This window comes from Heterocephalus glaber, unplaced genomic scaffold, assembly GCF_053883595.1.
Source record: "Heterocephalus glaber isolate CG9 unplaced genomic scaffold, H.glaber_assembly_v1.0 deba00001461, whole genome shotgun sequence".
NCBI classification, from domain to species: domain Eukaryota; kingdom Metazoa; phylum Chordata; class Mammalia; order Rodentia; family Bathyergidae; genus Heterocephalus; species Heterocephalus glaber.
Window position 1 is genome coordinate 7301462 of NW_028258308.1, and position 17385 is coordinate 7318846.

General features: G+C 36.1%; 1 protein-coding gene and 1 pseudogene across 1 annotated transcript in view; both read left to right on the forward strand.

The window, feature by feature from the left end:
- Nucleotides 1-17385, forward strand: part of Galntl6 (polypeptide N-acetylgalactosaminyltransferase like 6) — a 1152292-nt gene that overhangs the window by 966999 nt on the left and 167908 nt on the right. The gene's annotated exons all lie outside the window — the stretch shown is intronic.
- LOC147826722 (serine/threonine-protein phosphatase 2A 56 kDa regulatory subunit gamma isoform pseudogene) lies at nt 1870-13333 on the forward strand (annotated as a pseudogene).

Consider the following 17385-nt stretch of genomic DNA (forward strand, 5'->3'; position numbering starts at 1 on the left):
CAGGAACAACCCTTAATGAACATGTACAAGCCCGGAAAGTGTTGCTTCATTGTTTTTTACTCTGCATTCAACATGACAGCTGACAGCCTCTTGTGCTGAGGAAAAGGAAAGGCCATGACTTCTGAGAGCCATAAATGGTTTACTTTACTCTGCCTTCCCTGTGAAAGTCAGGTTCACTCATCTAGCACTCTCTTCCATGATGTGATGTGGTGAACATTGCAGTCATCTGGCTCTCTTGAAGAGCTAAAACAAAGAAATCACAATGACAGGAGCCCTACTTTTTCAAAAGCTCCAAAATAATAAAAATTGTGAAATGCTTTGCAAAAGAAAAAGCAAAACCTCTTGAAGTAACTGTTTATGATGCAATTCTGGTTGGCAGCCTAAATTTGAAAGACATAGTATGAAAAAAAGAGAGATGGCTTAACATTCTGCAAAATAATGTCTTGGTTCATACCGGGCACCTTGAGCCCTATATGACATGCTTTCTGCCAGACAGACTTATGGTTTTCATGGAGGGAAGACTGGGAAAGATGGCAGTTTATCTAGGAGTTGCAACAGCTGAATGTCTCAATCTCAAAATCATATTCACCTGTATTATCTTATTTGATTCTCACAACACCCTACCTTATGAAGTTGCATGATATCTCTGTTTCCCAAAGGAAAAACACAGAAGCTCAGAGGTACTCAGTAATTTCTCAGTGGTGAGTGGCAAAGCACATTCAAACTCAAGCCTTCTTCTGAAACCAATGTGTGTTTCACTACTCAGACTGGGTTTTAGTGACAAATCAAATTGTGTTAGGGTCTCTAGTTATAATTGATTTTTCCTGTTAACCGAAATCTACTTGTTTAAATCCCTAAAAGGAGAAGGTCTCTTTTCTTTGACAAAATCACTATGTGACTGCTTGCATTAGAATTAACATTCCTTTAGGTGAAGAGTTGATTTACCAAACACTATTTACATTAAAAAGATGCTAAATGTGGCAATGTTCTCACTCTAGCTGCTACAGGTCAATTATTCAAGCACTTTATTTCCAGTTTATAATCAGATTCAACAGAGACTTATTAACATTCAGGGAGAATTATAAATTTCATATAAAAGCAAAATGGAAAACGATGTCCTCACTCATAGAAAAATTTGAAGCAAAGATAAAGTAAAAATAAAATTCACCTTACTCTAGTTAAAATTGCACATGAAAAACAAATTTTTAAAATAAAATTCCCTAGGCCTGACACATTTATCCAACAGACCTTAAGTAAATTCTAGGATATGTCATTTCTGTAGGTAACCCCAAACCACATTTAGAAATACACTGGTCTGTGGATGGGAGGAAATAGGAAGGGGATAGGTTTCCAGATAAGACTTGCAATTTGGTATTTACAAGATGTGACAAAGTCACCCCAATGCTGGCTTTGAATAAGAGCACTGTTAGCAGTAACATATAATTAAGTTCTACCTTCAAAAATCATTGAGACTAATAATAATTTAGTAAATAATAATTTGATTAGCTTTTAATTTGATGTCTCTTCATTGCCTCTTATTATTTGTAAACACCTCATTAATAGAGACCTTAAAGGGACCAAATTGAAATTCTAAAGTATTTTTTATATGATTTGAGAAAATAATATGATTTTTTTATCAGCAAATCAGCAAAAGACTTTTTATGTTAATTATCAATACATGTAAGGCAGACAAGTTCATGTATCACTTACAGGAATGTAAGTTTGTGTAATATTTCAATGCTCCAGAAAGTAATTTGGAAATTTGTACTAAAAGTTTTCAAAAAGACCATATTCTTGGTTCAGAAATATAAGTTCTATTTTAATGAAATTTTTCTATTTTAATGAAAAAGTACACAAAGATATATGCAAATATGTTTATAATATGAAATTTCTGCAACTTTAGGTGTCTACGGTAGGAAGCTAGATAAGTTGAATCTTATATATTTCTATTAAGCATGTAAAAGGTTATCAAATTATAAGTGCTCAAATGTATCTAGTGTCCTTCCACTGAGCCCTGGCCCCAGTTAACGCTGGAGAAGCTACTATCTCAAGGCAAGTGGGGGTGAACAAGTAAATGTTCCTGGAATCCAGTTGGCATTTGAAATGCATGTTCTTAGAGAAAAATATACATAGTGTGTTATCAATTTCTAGAAACCTATTTAACACAAACTTTAACAGGAATGTGAACTTCAGAAAATATAGTAATTCTATTTGAATAATATCAAACCCAAAATATTATAATTATGATAGGAAAAACATAATGTGAATTCTAAGCAATTGACTTAAAAACTGACACTAGAAACATAATTAGTTCACTATCTGTATTCTGCACATACACACAGAACATACAATATGCCTATTTGAAAGATTTCTGGGATAAAAGCTCAAAGTCTGAAACCTACAAAATAATTAGGACAACAGTCAATTTAACACCCAAACTGTATTTTTTTACCCAAACTGTATTTTTTAAAAGGAACGGCAATAGATTTTTCTGTAGTATGAAAAAGAAAAATGAAGCAATCCTATATGTTGGATCTCCATCTGTTGTTTTAAATAACAACGATGTGAAATTACTAAACTGGGAGCATCAGTGGACCTGGCAGGTTCAGCAATGTCAGAATTTTCCACATAGGAGAGTCTTAAGCATTGCCCTGTGCTTCCAGTCCCTTCTCAATATCTATACAACAAATTAGTCAAAGTAACTCTACTAGTGTCTATAGTAAAGTGAAAGCTTAGGGATTCAGCAATTTTGAAGTGCTTTTTTATTGCAACTCCAATGAAGTGTTTGGGTGCAGCCTTTTTCTAGAGACATGCAAAGGATTGAGACACCCAGGCTTTTTCAGTCTGACACCCCATTCACTCCTATGCCTTCAGACAATCACTTCTGGTAGCTGAGGGGAAGAGGAAATAATAAATCAAAAAGAAAAATGGGAAACACAGCACTTCCACCACACTGACCTGAATTGGGTACCATGGTCACAACTAAATATGGGGAGGGAGAGGTGCTGAACAACGTACAGTCCCTGGCTGAGCAGTCACGTCCTAGGGATAAGTTTACACCATGAGAGGAAAACACAAGTCTTTGATGAACAGTGAACAATCGCTACAAAGCTGCTTATTTATAGCATATGTCTGTGGGCAAGGGAAATGTGATAAGGAGAAAACAATGGATCCTAGAGATGGTAAATAAAAATGATTTCCAGGCAGGAAAAGATACTGATATATTTATGTATTTGAGACTAACATAAATATTTGTGAGTTGAGTTGACATTTCACAAGCATATTGGTGATAAGATCTCTTTATATGTATTCATACAGTGTCACTAAATAGGAAAGAGAAAAATGATTACCAAATATATTTCTTCACTTGCACTTATCCCATGGCTGTGATATAATAACCAATGTTGTAAAGGGTGATCTAAACCAAATCATATAAGAGATAAGTACATTAGGGAAGAAGAGAAAATCAACACTAAAATAATATTGAGGTAATTTGGAGTTAAGCACTGTGCTAGGTGTATTAGTTATCTATTGCTAGATAATAAGAGTTCTACAAATGTCACAATTTAAACAGCACACATTATTTCAAAGTCTGTGGGTCAGAAGTCTAAGTATGCCTAAATTGCATCTTCTGTATAGAGTATCACAGGTTTCAGGGTTGAAGTCTCATCTGAGATTCAATTGTGAAAGTATTCACTTGGAAGCTTGCTCAGTTTGTTGGGAAAATTCATTTCCATGTGGTTGTAGGACTGAGGTCTTCAGTTCCTTGCCATATGGGACTTCTCCACCCCCATAGCCACTTGCCTCCTCAAGACCACCAAGAAGGGAGAAATTCCAGCAAGATACGTCCTATAATATTATGCAGTCATATAATCATGTCATATATGTCATATCACCATTGCTATATTCTCCTAGAAACACTCCACTTGGCCTTAAAGTCATTTCACCACCACACAGTTGGACAAAGTTATCTTTAGAGTTCCTCTTGCATCTCTTTTTCTGAATATCCAGGGCTTTCATGCAGGTTCTTGTAGAAATGTCATGAGTACCTGATCTCCCAGGATAGCATTCATACTTGGAAACTTTAACTCACCCCCATTCACTCAACATCAGGAATTTACAAAGTGGTTAGGTAGCTAATTGAAAAAACTAACTCATGCTATTAGCTTATTGCATTCTGCACTCAGGTCATGTATTTGTATTGTGTAAAGAGCATTATGAGAAAGAATATCTCCCAGATTTATATTCCTAATGCAGTTTTTATGTTTTTGCTTTATAGAAACCTGATTTCCAAAGCAGATTCTAACAAATATCTTATAGCATGGGCAAAGTAATTTAAACTCCATAAAATGAAGGAAAAGATTCAATGACCTCTGATATCCTCTGAAGCTCTAAAATGTTTTTTTTTTCCATTCCTCAGACTTATAACTTCTTACAAAGCAGTTGCCAAATTGCTATCCAGGTATTCAAGACTCAACATAATATAGCCCAAATTTTTCCTTTGAGATAATATGTGTACTTACTACAAATATTCTATATTCCAGGAGAACTCTCCTGTAAATTATAACACATGCATTTCTTCCCATAATTCTTTGTATCTTTCCCAGTGTACTTCTTGGTCTTACCTTTCTTCAAACCAATAAGAAGTCTTCCAGTTATGTCATGCCCTCCCTTCTACCTCAGCTCAGATCCTTCTCCAAATTCCTGTAACTACACATCTTTGAATTAATTTTAAGCTTTCCAGCAGAAAAAAACACTTTCTTCAAGAATATGATTATACTTTTTTAAAAAACTAAAAGGGAGGCTGGTTTGTTGCCTTAAGGGGTACACCACCTTTCCTGTTGGAGTCTAGATGTTGACATGTATGTAACAAGGCAGGCAGTGGGATGGTGGTGGATGTGGCCAACTCCAGTGGGTCTTTCCAGCCCATGACCTTGATCCATACTCGAGATGTTCCTCCTGCGGATAAAGAGAAGCTTTTTACCCAGAAGTTATGTCAGTGTTGCATCCTCTTTGATTTTGTTTCTGACCCACTGAGTGACCTCAAGTGGATGGAAGTGAAACGAGCTGCTTTAAGTGAAGTGGTGGAATACATCACCCATAATTGGAATGTGATCACGGAGCCTATTTATCCAGAAGTAGTCCACATGTTTTCAGTTAACATATTCCGAACATTGCCACCTTCTTCCAACCCTATGGGAACAGAATTTGACCCTGAGGAAGACGAACTAACCTTAGAAGCAGCCTGGCCTCATCTGCAGCTTGTTTATGAATTTTTCTTAGAGTCTCCAGATTTCCAGCCTAATATAGCAAAGAAGTATATTGATCAGAAGTTTTTGTTGCAGCTTTTAGAGCTCTTTGACAGAGAGGAAGATCTGAGAGAAAGAGATTTTCTTAAAACCACCCTTCACAGAATCTTCGGGAAGTTCCTAGGCCTGAGAGCTTACATCAGGAAACAGATAAATATTATACTTTATAGGTTTATTTATGAAACAGAGCATCATGATGGCATAGTAGAATTACTAAAAATACTGGGAAGTATAATTGATGGATTTGCCTTACCATGAAAAGAAGAGCACAAGATTTTCTTATTGAAGGTGTTACTGCCTTTGCACAAGGTGAATCACTGAGTGTCTACCACCCCCAGCTGGCGTGCTGTGCCATGCAGTTTCAGAAGAAGGACAGCACCCTCACTGAGCCAGTGGTCATGGCACTTCTCAACACAGCAAAGATCCTGCCCATCATGTTTCCATCCCTGTACCACAACTCCAAGACCCATTGGAACAAGACGATACATGGCTTGATATACAACACCCTGAACTATCTTCATGGAAATGAACCAGAAACTATTTGATGATTGTACCCAACAGTTTAAAGCAGAGAAACTGAAAGAGAAGCTAAAAGTGAAAGAGTGAGAAGCATGGGTTAAAATAGAAAACCTAGCCAAAGCAAATCCCCAGGTACTAAAAAAGAGAGTAACATGAAATGTCAAGGGTGTTGCTTGAATATTTTATAAGATAGGAATATGCATCACCAGGGGGTAGAGGAGGTCGACTTCACTAACATTGTATATGGAAATGTCTGCAATAAAAGAATACTTTTCAACTTTGTTAAAAAAAAAAAAGAACATGGTTATAAATACTGTGAAGACAAAAAGTGATCTTCATTAAGTGAATACAACACCCAAAGAATAAAAATAGTTGGTAAGTTTCAGTCAACAATGTGTGTCAGAGGGGAATATCTAAGGAAACTTAAACATCCCTATAATAATATAGGTCATTTTACATTACTGTATACTCTCCTAATACAGACTGTTTCAACTCTACATTCATCACTTTTCAAATATACTAAGTTTTCCCATCTCTGAAGTTGCTCCATTCAGCTACAATGTCTTTATCTATTCTATATCCACTTAGAAAAAAAAACCTTCTTAGTCTTCAAGCCAGGATTCTGAAAACTTTCTAGAAGCGTCCACATGCCTGCATACACACACACACACACACACACACACACACACACGATGACTTCACAAATTATTTTCCTAAAATATACCATTGTGGTGCTTAAGTTTCTATAAATATTTTCTTCTTAATATTTTGTATTTATTTCAATTCATACTCAAAAAGTACATGTAATAATTTCAGAGATAGTTTTGCTTAGGATGAAGCTCAGTTAAAGTTTAAAGAAAAAAATTAAATAAACAATAAATATTTCAAACAAACTGAAGTTCTATAAATGTTGTGAGACTACCCAAGGCTGTAGCTTGAGAGACAGTGGCCAATCCCTTGCTCTAGTCAGCATCAATCAAGGTCATGTGATCTCATTGAGACTCCTTTTCAGTTCTGCCATCTGGTATAGAGTCATTTCTAAGGTTTTCTGTATGTAAACAACAGAATTTCTTGAGGATTTTTACCTACCTAAGAAAATGCATTTTATCTCTGGTGACATTAATATAATTTCTACCAGCATCTCTGGATTTCTTGAACATATAACATTTTGTTTACATGCAGTTCTGTTTTCCCAAGGCCACAGACTCATACTGTGTTCTGGAACTTAAGTGGTTAAGTTTCTAGGTTATCCCTGAAGTGCCTGTTCTTCCTGAGGGAGGTCTGACTTGATTCACTGCAAATCTCCTACTACCCACAGTGCCCTTATGATGAGTCCAGACAAGGATTTCCTTCTCTGTGGCCCAGCAAGAAGCCTGTGCTGCGCAGCTTGCTAAGGACAGTTGACATCTCTCTTCGAGAGCTCTGGTTTCTAAAACAATGCTGCACTTTGCTTCACTTAGTGAAAACTGCTTCATTAGCTGCCTTGTTATCCTCACCGCAATTCCTAATCAACAGATTTGGTTTTTCTTGCTGATTCTTAAATAAATGACTATGTATGATCCTCCTTCTGACAATTTGGTGATTCCTGACATCATCTTTATGTAATGAGTGATTAGATCAACTCATATCTCAAATCAGATTCAGCTTCAAAGCACAGACAGATCAGAGTTGGACAAAATGGATACTAAAAACTGTGAGAAACAAGGGAACCAATTATTTTAGTGTTATCTTCCACAAAAAAAGAGGCATGCCCACAACTTTCGAATTTTATAGTATCATGTTATACGGATGCTTATTTTCCAAATTTTCCACTTGTTTTCCATATCCATGGTTTAAAAGAAGATAAGTAAAGACATTGCAAATTCAAGAAAATGCCAGAAGTCAGAACCATAATTGCAAAGCAAGGCCATTGTTGTTTGTTGTTGTTCACATTCTAGAAATAAGAAAACAATTTCCTTCTCTTTGTAGACTGATAAAACATGATGGTTCACTGACTATGGTTTCTATTCTTCCACCTTCTGGCTTTACAACAACTTCGAATTAAAATCAGGCAGGACAGGGCAACAATAAAGTGTCCAAGCTCATCAGCTTTTAGCTCTTTTATTCTTTATGTTGAAGTGGATTCCATTGTTTTTTGGTCAGGCTTAGTTTTCAGAAACCACTTTCACAGCTTTTACAAGAAAATGTCACTGTGCCTCTGCTGCAGGCAAGGGGGAATCTAATTTCATTATACTTAAGTGTCTGACTCCCCATTACCCTCCATAACAGCGTAACTCGGTATATAATAGCACTTTAATAAATAGGAAGAAGGTGGGTTGCAGCACATTTTAGTAGAAACCAAATTACTTTGGGCCACACATCAGCCTCTTCAGTTCATCCTATTTGCTACCATTTCACAACCTAATTACAAGATTTTCTGGAAATTGCTGTCCGGCAGTAACTAGATGACCTGCTTTATGTAGCAGAGACAGGCAGCTCTATTGGCTTCAGTCTTCATCACTGTCACCATGTAATTGCATTGGATGTCCATGTTAATCCCCATAGGTGGAAAGTAAATGAAATATTATAATCACCTTTTATTCCCTTGCCCCTGAAGCCTGGATTAGGGCAGCATGCATCCAAAGGAGAGCAGAGGGAGACCTCCTCTAAGAACGTTACTGATGGTCTGATCAAAGGGAAATAGTTGGTCTCATCCCCAGCTATTTTCCTCAGTGCAAGGCTTATTGTTAGCTATATGTCTCTTTTGCTTAGCTAAGTGTGAGGCTCCCATCTGTTTAACTCAAGATCATTGTGGGCTATATTGGTGAAATTCTGGGGGAGAAAAGGCCTGTTATATCAATATATATGTATAAAACATCTGAATTTGAAAGGATTTGCTTGAAGAAAGGGATAGACGAACAGAACTTCTCGAGAGAATGAGCATTTTCAAACTATCCTCCCAAAATATAAAAGTTCCTTGTTATTATTTTTGAGACAACAGTATGGGGTCATTTAATTGAGATTCCTAAGTGTAGCTAGAATTTTTGAAAAGTTGCATGAATTTAATAGGTTTTCTAGGCTTTGGCGAGGATTTAAAATCCAATGATTTTTTAATGAATGGGATAAAAGCAATTCTTTGAATGTAAATTCTATTCATGAACTTGTTATGAAGTTAAAAAAAATATTTAATAAAGCAAATTTTGACTTTGAAGAAGAAAATAGCTATTCACCTTGTTCCATTTGCCCTTGATGAGGATAGATTGAGTGTAACTGGAAACTAATCACTGGTGACTTGTCTCTGATTACTCTGCAGGCAGTCCTTTGAAAATACATATATATGTATTAGAAGGGAGTTCACTTAATTCCTATTTCCCTCCTGAAGGATCTGAGCTGGGGCAAGACTCTGTGTCCTTGAGAAGTATGAGTTGAACTTGATGGGAGTTGTTATTTAAGAGTACTTTATTTATATATAATTTACCAAGATGAATCATTCCAATGGCTCAGCTAGAAGCACGATGGAAAAAGGGTGACATTTCCTTTAACCAGGTCACTCTTCTGATAAAAGCAGTAACTACTTTCAATTTTAAAGTGCCACTTTCGCTGCATGCCAGCTTGGCATTTTGTTCAGAACTGAGGATATAGGAGTAAGTGAAACAGGCAATGTGTCTGTCCTCTTGGTGTTCATAGTGCAGAGGGGACCACTCAGAAAAGTAAATATAACCCGCTAAAAATGCAAATGCTATGAGTAAGTATGATGCAGAGTGAGAGGGCAAAGAGTATAAATATAGGAGTTAGAGGCGCTATTTTGAATAGAGTAGTCAAGAAGTCATCTCTCCTATGATATCATTTGAGTGTAAACTTGAAGTAATAGAGTGAGCCATGCAAATAACAAGGAGTAGAGCAATCCAAAGAAGCCCTTTGGGTAGAATGTGTTAGGGAACTCTAGAAAAAACACAGAGACCATGGGATTGGGGCGGAGTGAAGGAGCTAAATAGGGAGGTGCTAACAGTTGCAGTCAGAGGGTCAGCTGGAAGCCAGGACTCAAAACACCTATGGAGCATGGGGAGGGCTGGGAACTTCAAGTAAGAGGAAAAGCCATTGGAGGACTTGAGCAGAACATTAACATGATCTGACTAGTATATTAACAGGTCCTCTGCTGCTATGTACACAATAATTTGTAGGAGCAAAGAAGGACTTGGGAAGATCATTTAGGGGGCTGTAATAAGAAACCAATTAAGAGATGATGAAGGCTTAGACTGAGTCCTCTTTAGAAAGACATTGCATAACCCTCTTAGTGAAAGCATGGATTGAAGCAAAAATTGTCATTTAGTGTTCAACTTTTGGGTAATGACTGACAAAGGACTAGTTCCTCATATGGTACCAAAGAATCACTACACTGTTGATTTTCTTGTTGTTAAAAGATAACCTTAGACACAGCAAAATTTTTAAGTATCAGAGCAGACAGCAATTCATGAATTGAGCAGGTGATTTTAGTCTCTCAAGAAGCTGCATGAGGGAAAGTGTTTTATAAGGTGAACAGGGAAGCAAGGCAAAAAAAAAAAAAAAAGATTGATTAAAGTTAAGCAGTACCTTTATTTTGATCATTCCAGTGGAAAGCACCTAGTTAGAAATCAGTTGGAATTTTTGACTAGTTAAACTTAAGCTTCATTTTGGTGTGGAGCTGCCTGGACCTAAATCCCTAATGGGAACTATAGCTCTCCAACTAAGATACCATACTGTCGCTATTTTCATACAAAGGTCAAACTGAGGTTGAAAAAACAAATACTCTGCATCTAAGCATATGATTCAGTGAGAAGCACACAGGAAGTATTAGACCTGAAAACTTTTTAATTAAATATAATCAATACTTTAACTTCCAGGCAATAGAGAAACATGCCAAACAATACCAAGAGGCTGCAAACCATCAAATACAGAAGGTGAACAATTCAACTGGACTAACATTCACTCTCTTCAGCAACTCAATGTAATGAGAAAGAAACTATTCTGTTTTTTTTTAATTAAAATATATAGCAATCAAATGCAAATTTTAGTACTGGACTGAATCCCACTTTGAGCAAAGTAGTCATAAAAGATATTTTGGTGCTCGCTTTGGCAGCACATATACATAAAAGATATTTTGTAGAAATGTGTAAAAGTTTGAACATAGATGTATTAGATTCTATTGAGGAATTAGTATTAATTTTATTAGATATGAGAATGCTATTTTTGACTTTGTAGGAAAAATTTTATTTCTTTTCAAAGATGCTCACTAAAATATTTAAGAATGAAATGGGAATATATCCATAATTTATTTTAAAATCCTTCAGTGTTAAAAGATAAGCTTAGCAATAAAAGCATTTTTCTCTACTTTCCCTAGAGCCCAAAAGCCATTCATTCCAGTACTATGTCATCTGGGGGAAGTACTGAAGAAGGAAAGCCATGGGGAAAAAAGATATTCCCCAGTTGAGGATAAATATTTTACAAGTATTTTGATATATTTTACCAAAAAAAAAAATGATCATCTGAACAGAGTTTCAAAAAGGGCCCCATAAAAGTGAAGGGAACTGAATATTGTTTCACTGTTGTTCTAAGGTTGCTATAATATATACCAGAAACTGAGTAGCTTATGAACAACAGAAAATTTAATTCTCACAATTCTAGCAGCTGGGAAGTCCAAGATCAAGATACTGATAAAGTCAATGTCCTGTGAAGGTCCACTTACCAGTTCATAAATTTGCTACCTTCAGGCCAGGGATTTAGCTCAGTGGTTCTGCCACCTGCCTCTCAAATGGAAGGTCCTGAGTTCGATTCCAGTACAAAAAAAAAAAAGTGGTACCTTCACATTGGGTCCTCACATAGCAGAAGGAGCAAGACAGCTCTTTGAAGCCTCCTTTAAAATAAGGAGACTAATCCCCTGCAGAGTGCTCACCATTTGATCACCTCCCAGGTGTATGATCTGTTAATTCTACAACATTGGGGGATACAAATATTTATACCATAGCGACCACCTTCAAAGTAAGCCTCTGGTTAAACCACATGCAAAACATCTATAACACACCAAAGGTTTCTGTGAGTCTGGCAGACTTTTGGAAACAGAAGCTTAGCTCATCACATGGTGTTGGTGAGAAAGGGTTCAGAATGCAGACTAAAATCTAAGATAGTTGCTGTTTTTGCTCATGTTCAAGATGCCACTTCTTCAGTATTCAGTATCTTAACAAGTTGAGCCCTCTAAACATGGCCCTACCCAATGATGAACAATCAGACAAGAGTATGACTAGAGCCTATTCTAGATAACACAAGGAAAAATTGTAAAAGGCCAATAAAAATTGTACACTAGAAAAATTATGCCCACAAAAGAGATAAAAGTAAATCAATCCTCTGATCTTAAAACAAAAAAAACAAACAAAAAAGACTGTGGTAGAAAAAAAAAACAATTACAAAATTCAAGAGTTTAAAAAAGTGTAGTCAGCCTGACACAATGACACATGCCTATAATTCTACCATTCTGGGAAAGTGAGGCAGGAGGATAGCAAGTGTGAGCCCACCCTGAACAAATTAAAAACTTACCAAGACCCTCTCTCAAAATAAAATTTAAAAAATTTTAAAAATTAAAAAGGGCAGATGCACCTCAGTGAAATTCCCAGTACTACACAAAAACTCAATACAAAGAAGATTAATGTGAGCTGAAAGTAGTCAGGAAAATAATAATAATGAGAGAAGAAAGAAAATGAGGTAAAGGATCAGATTGACTAGAATTCCTTTGCTGAAAGCATCATAAAGTAACCTAACTTCATCAAAAAGGGAACTTAACGGCAGAATAGGGGAGAGTCTTGGAGAGCAAAAGAAGGCCATTTACACAGAAACAGGACTTTCCAAATTATCGAAGCTCTGTTTGGTAAGACCCACATAATAAATGTGAGAGCAATAACTGTCTGCCCCCATACTTGTGCAAGATACCAGGTCCTGAGAGAACAGGCCATGCCCTGGCCCTGTGTATACCAAGGCAGTACATGAAGAAACTCAGCACAAGGGCAGTGCAAGGATCTTTTCCAAAAAAGATATTGATTTACCATGACCCCAAGCCCTTCACAAAAGAGGGCTGACAGTTCTCAAAGGGAAATAATGTTAAGAGATCATGATACGGACATGAATTTACTGAGGTGAAAAGGTATCCACTATACACCACCAAGTGAAACAGGAGGTTACAAATAATATATGTATATAGCAATGTCAATTGTTTATTTTCAAAAATGCATTAATGTATAAAGAAATCATCTAGCATGGTGTTCAGTTAACTGTTTTAATGGGTCTCAGGAAGTGAGATGCTGAGCACATTTTTCTTTGTGTTTAAGAATATTTTTTGACTTGTACTGTTATGTTTCTAAGTAAAGGAAATTAAGAATTGCTGTAAGTACATAAGGTAATGGATATACTAATTAGTTTCATTATAGTAATCATTTCACAACCTACATGTATCTCAAAACCTGATTTTATACACCTTAAATTATATAATTTTATTTGTTAATTATTCAATTTTAAAATGAGTTAAATAATAAAAATAAAATTTCAAAAAACATAATTTTCTACATCAATTATTTTTAAAAAGGAAATAATATTGCTGTTATGTAAGAGAATGTTACAAAACCAAAACTTAGTAACCATTCACTCCAGGGGCATGATGTGCAGGTTTCAGAATAAATGAAAAGGGAAAAAATAAAAAGTAGGGGCCAGGGATTTAGCTCAGTACTTTCACTGCCTGCTGCGCAAGAGCAAGGACCCAAGTTCGATCCCCAGTACCAAAAAAAAAAAAAAAGTAAAATATAAAGACAATATAAAAAATGGTAATTATTTTTAAAGAAGATAAAATATAATATACTCAAATGCCACCTTTTGAGATGATATGCAGTGACCAGCATAAGAATTCAGAAAAATGCATTTATCTTCCTAATTTTACATCCACTGGTTTTCTGCAGGTGTTTTTATGCTGAGGTGAGGTGAAGATGGTTAGAACTTTCTGTAGTTGCCTTTCCCCAAGCAATGCTGCAGTCTGAACAGCAGTTTCTCCATGGGACCTGCAGCTCCCTGGCAAGAAGTAGTACTGAGACTTTATTTATTATCTGTAGCTTGTTTTCTATCCCTATCAAGTCTATTTATTATAAACAAATTAGTTTCAGATACTCACCTGAGTAACAAGAATCATAGTGAGCTACTGAGATCATCTGATTATAAGTTCAAAGAAAGTGGAGACTAATCTATGCAACTGTCTTTTGTCTACTGTTTCAAATTGTCACTTAGCAGAAGAAAGGAAACAGCTTTTAATTATATTTTTCTGTTAGAAAATTGAAACATGCAAGGAGAGAAATAAAGAAACATGGTAATGTCTGCATAGAACATTATCAAGGCTTCTTTAATATGGCAGAGTGAAGGTTGGGTAATGCTGAATGTTTGAGATCTAGAAAAATATTTCATTCAAGTACTGGAATTATTCAAATTATCTCACCACATCATCAGGCAAGTATTGGCCATGGAAAACTTGGCTTCTTTAGCCTTATCACAGCTATGGAGACCCAGAAACAAATACTGCATAAAAACAAAATATCTGAACTGCCTGACTGGGTGATCTTTCATTGAGGATTCTGTAGGTTTTGGAGACTTTTGAACAGCATAGCCAGCCATTAAGAACACAAGTTCCAGAAACAGATTGGGCCTACATATAGGTTCTAGGCCCCTTCCTTATATAAAACTGCTCTGGGCTGTGCTTTCATGTGATGTTTTGAGGACCAAGTAAAATAAAACATGTAAGGCAATGAGAACAAGTCATAATTGTTTCATAAATGCAACCTGTTAATTTTACTGACATTAAAATCCCATGAGTGGATAAAATCACTTAACGGTGAACATTTTGGAACATTTTGAAAGGCATACTTGGAAACTGCCTAGTTTAAATGTACAGCTTTATCTCTCCTAATGCCACATACATTGTGATTTACATTTTCTAGCTCTGAATTTATTTCTGTACAAAGATTGTTCACTGATTTATCACAACCAGTTTGAAAAGAGAGACTATTTCTTATTTAAATGCTCATGAACTGAAGCCTGGGACACTAAACAACACAGCTTTGGTATTTTATGTTTGCTTAAAATCTATGAAATCAGTCTTTTGTTTTTAAGAAAATCTAGTAAAAGAATAATGACAAAAACTTACATTCAGTTGCTTCCTAATACACTATGATGATACTCGTTGATGACTGACTACAACTAGACATTTTATCTTCATTTGATAAAGAAAAAGCATATTTGTGTTGAGGTTAAATTTCCCTAACCTCTAACAAAAAAGAAAACCACCTCAGCCTCGGTGACTCAGAATACCTGTTCTTTGTTTCAAAAGAAAAGAAAATATCATGTGGATATGTTTTAAAACTATCATAGTATATATAATTAACAACCAGATATTCTACAGATAGGTGCTATGGAAATTAAGAAAACTAATAAATATTGCATAGAAAATAGATTATAAAAGAAGAAAATAGATTATAACTGTATAAATGAAGGGAAGATTTTTCTAAGTAATATTTATGAAGAATAAACAATATAACAGTATAAATTACTACTAAAATATAGCAATTAAAAACCCAATGCCATTGATGAGGCTTGAATCACTGGTATTGTACTCAGCCATCATTGCATTTTATAGGTGATTCTTATACTTTTAATTAACAATAGTTATTTACCAACTTAGAAATAATCTTTCCATGATAATTTTGACTGCTTTTGCCTAATAAATGTTATGCTTAATTGGATACAGATTCACATATGGCCTCTTCACAGATAAGTGTCATTCCCTCCATCAACAATGTTGATAACCTAAGGGAAAACTGCCTGCACCTCAAGGCACTGGGTTCAGCTTGCAGAAGAGAAACCTAAACACTGTTTTCTTTTGTCATGCAAAATTGGAGCGTATTTCTTCAGAATGACTGACAGAACACAAACTAAGATTTGTAATCTTCATTCACCAGAGAAAATATTCTAGAATCCACAAAACTGGGCTGCATTAGGTGAGATTTGAGGAGAACCAGTGAGAAATATACTCCCTGTTTCATGTATAAGATTTGCCTAAACTTGCTTATTTCTGGAATTTTGACAAGCTTCACTCTGTGTGTGTTACTGGTGTGTGTGTGCGTGTGCGTGTGTGTGTGTGTGTGTGTGTGTGTGTGTGTGTGTTCTGGTGCTTGAGCCCATTTTGAATGACTTACCCAGCAGAGACTCAATTCCTGGATGTTCCCAGTAAAGGCTGTACAGAAGTAATTGAATAAGACAACTGTGGTAACTATGATGAGACCATGGTCATGTTTAAGTGAACACAGGAAGAGAGGCAAAAGGAGATGACATGGGGGCAACCCACTTTCTGGTCCCTCTTCTGTCTCTCTTAGGCAGAAGCTTTCTTTCTCTCAATAAATTTTCCTACTCTTAACCTCCGTTGTTCCTAGAATTCATTCTTTGATTTTAGAGAACACGAACTTATGTTTCGGATATCTAGTAGGTTTCTGAGTTCCATCTTTTCCCCCTGTATCATTTTGGAGGTCTTCCACCAAGATTACTGGTCAGAGGTAAGAGTTTGTTTTTGTTCCATAGGTTCTAACTTTGGTCTTTTTGCTTCATAGAAGGTAACTTTTGTTTCATAGGCTCTGGACATTTGTTTCATAGATTCTGGTTTTTGTTTCATATAAATTCTAGCTTTTGTTTTGGCTTTTGTTTCAAAAATGTCTTAATTTTAGTTGTGTGATTTAAATGTTTGCAAATTTCTTGTTTTTCTTATGCATTGTCTTTTGTTAAAATTATCTTTTACTCTTGTTTTGTATGTGTTACATTTGGACTTAGTTGCTTAAAAATGTTGTAAAATGGGTCTCTTATGAAATCACCTCAGATAAAGACAGTTCAGGCTTTTATCTGTCCCTTATAGAATGCCAAACAGTGTTTACTCTGCCAGCTAGTAATTGCTTTTAGGGCAGCTGCCACTCTCAAAGCAGAGGGCAGGTTTCTCCAGTTGCCTTCTGGTGAATCCCCACTCGCACTGACACCAATGGTGGGTGGAATGTTGACCAGATAGGCAATTGGGTTCCTTTTGGAGACAGATCTCTGATTGTGTGGAAACTGAGGTGACAACTGAGGGGTCAAGGCCAGGGCTACCCTCTGGCAGATACCCAAAGGTCCCTCAGAAGAAACTAGCTCCCGACAGCCTGTCTGGGTAATCAGCAGAAAATCTCCACATCTTGTCCCTATGTGGACTCCTCAGTGAAGTGAAAGGGGAACTCTGTCAGTGATCATCAGATATCCTCTGTCTCAGAGTGATCTGAAACGATGCCATCAGAGTCCTTTCTTAAGCCTCCATTAAGATTTGAGCTACAGGTTTGGACTGCTTTCTCTACTACTAGTAAGACAGACCTCTAGACAGATGTAAAAAAAAAAAAAAAATCAAATCTTTGATAGATTAAAAACTACCTGAACTTTCTCTCCCCCTCCTAAGCATGGTCTTCATTTATGTGTGTAGGGGAGAAAAATGCCTTTTTTGATAGGTTGT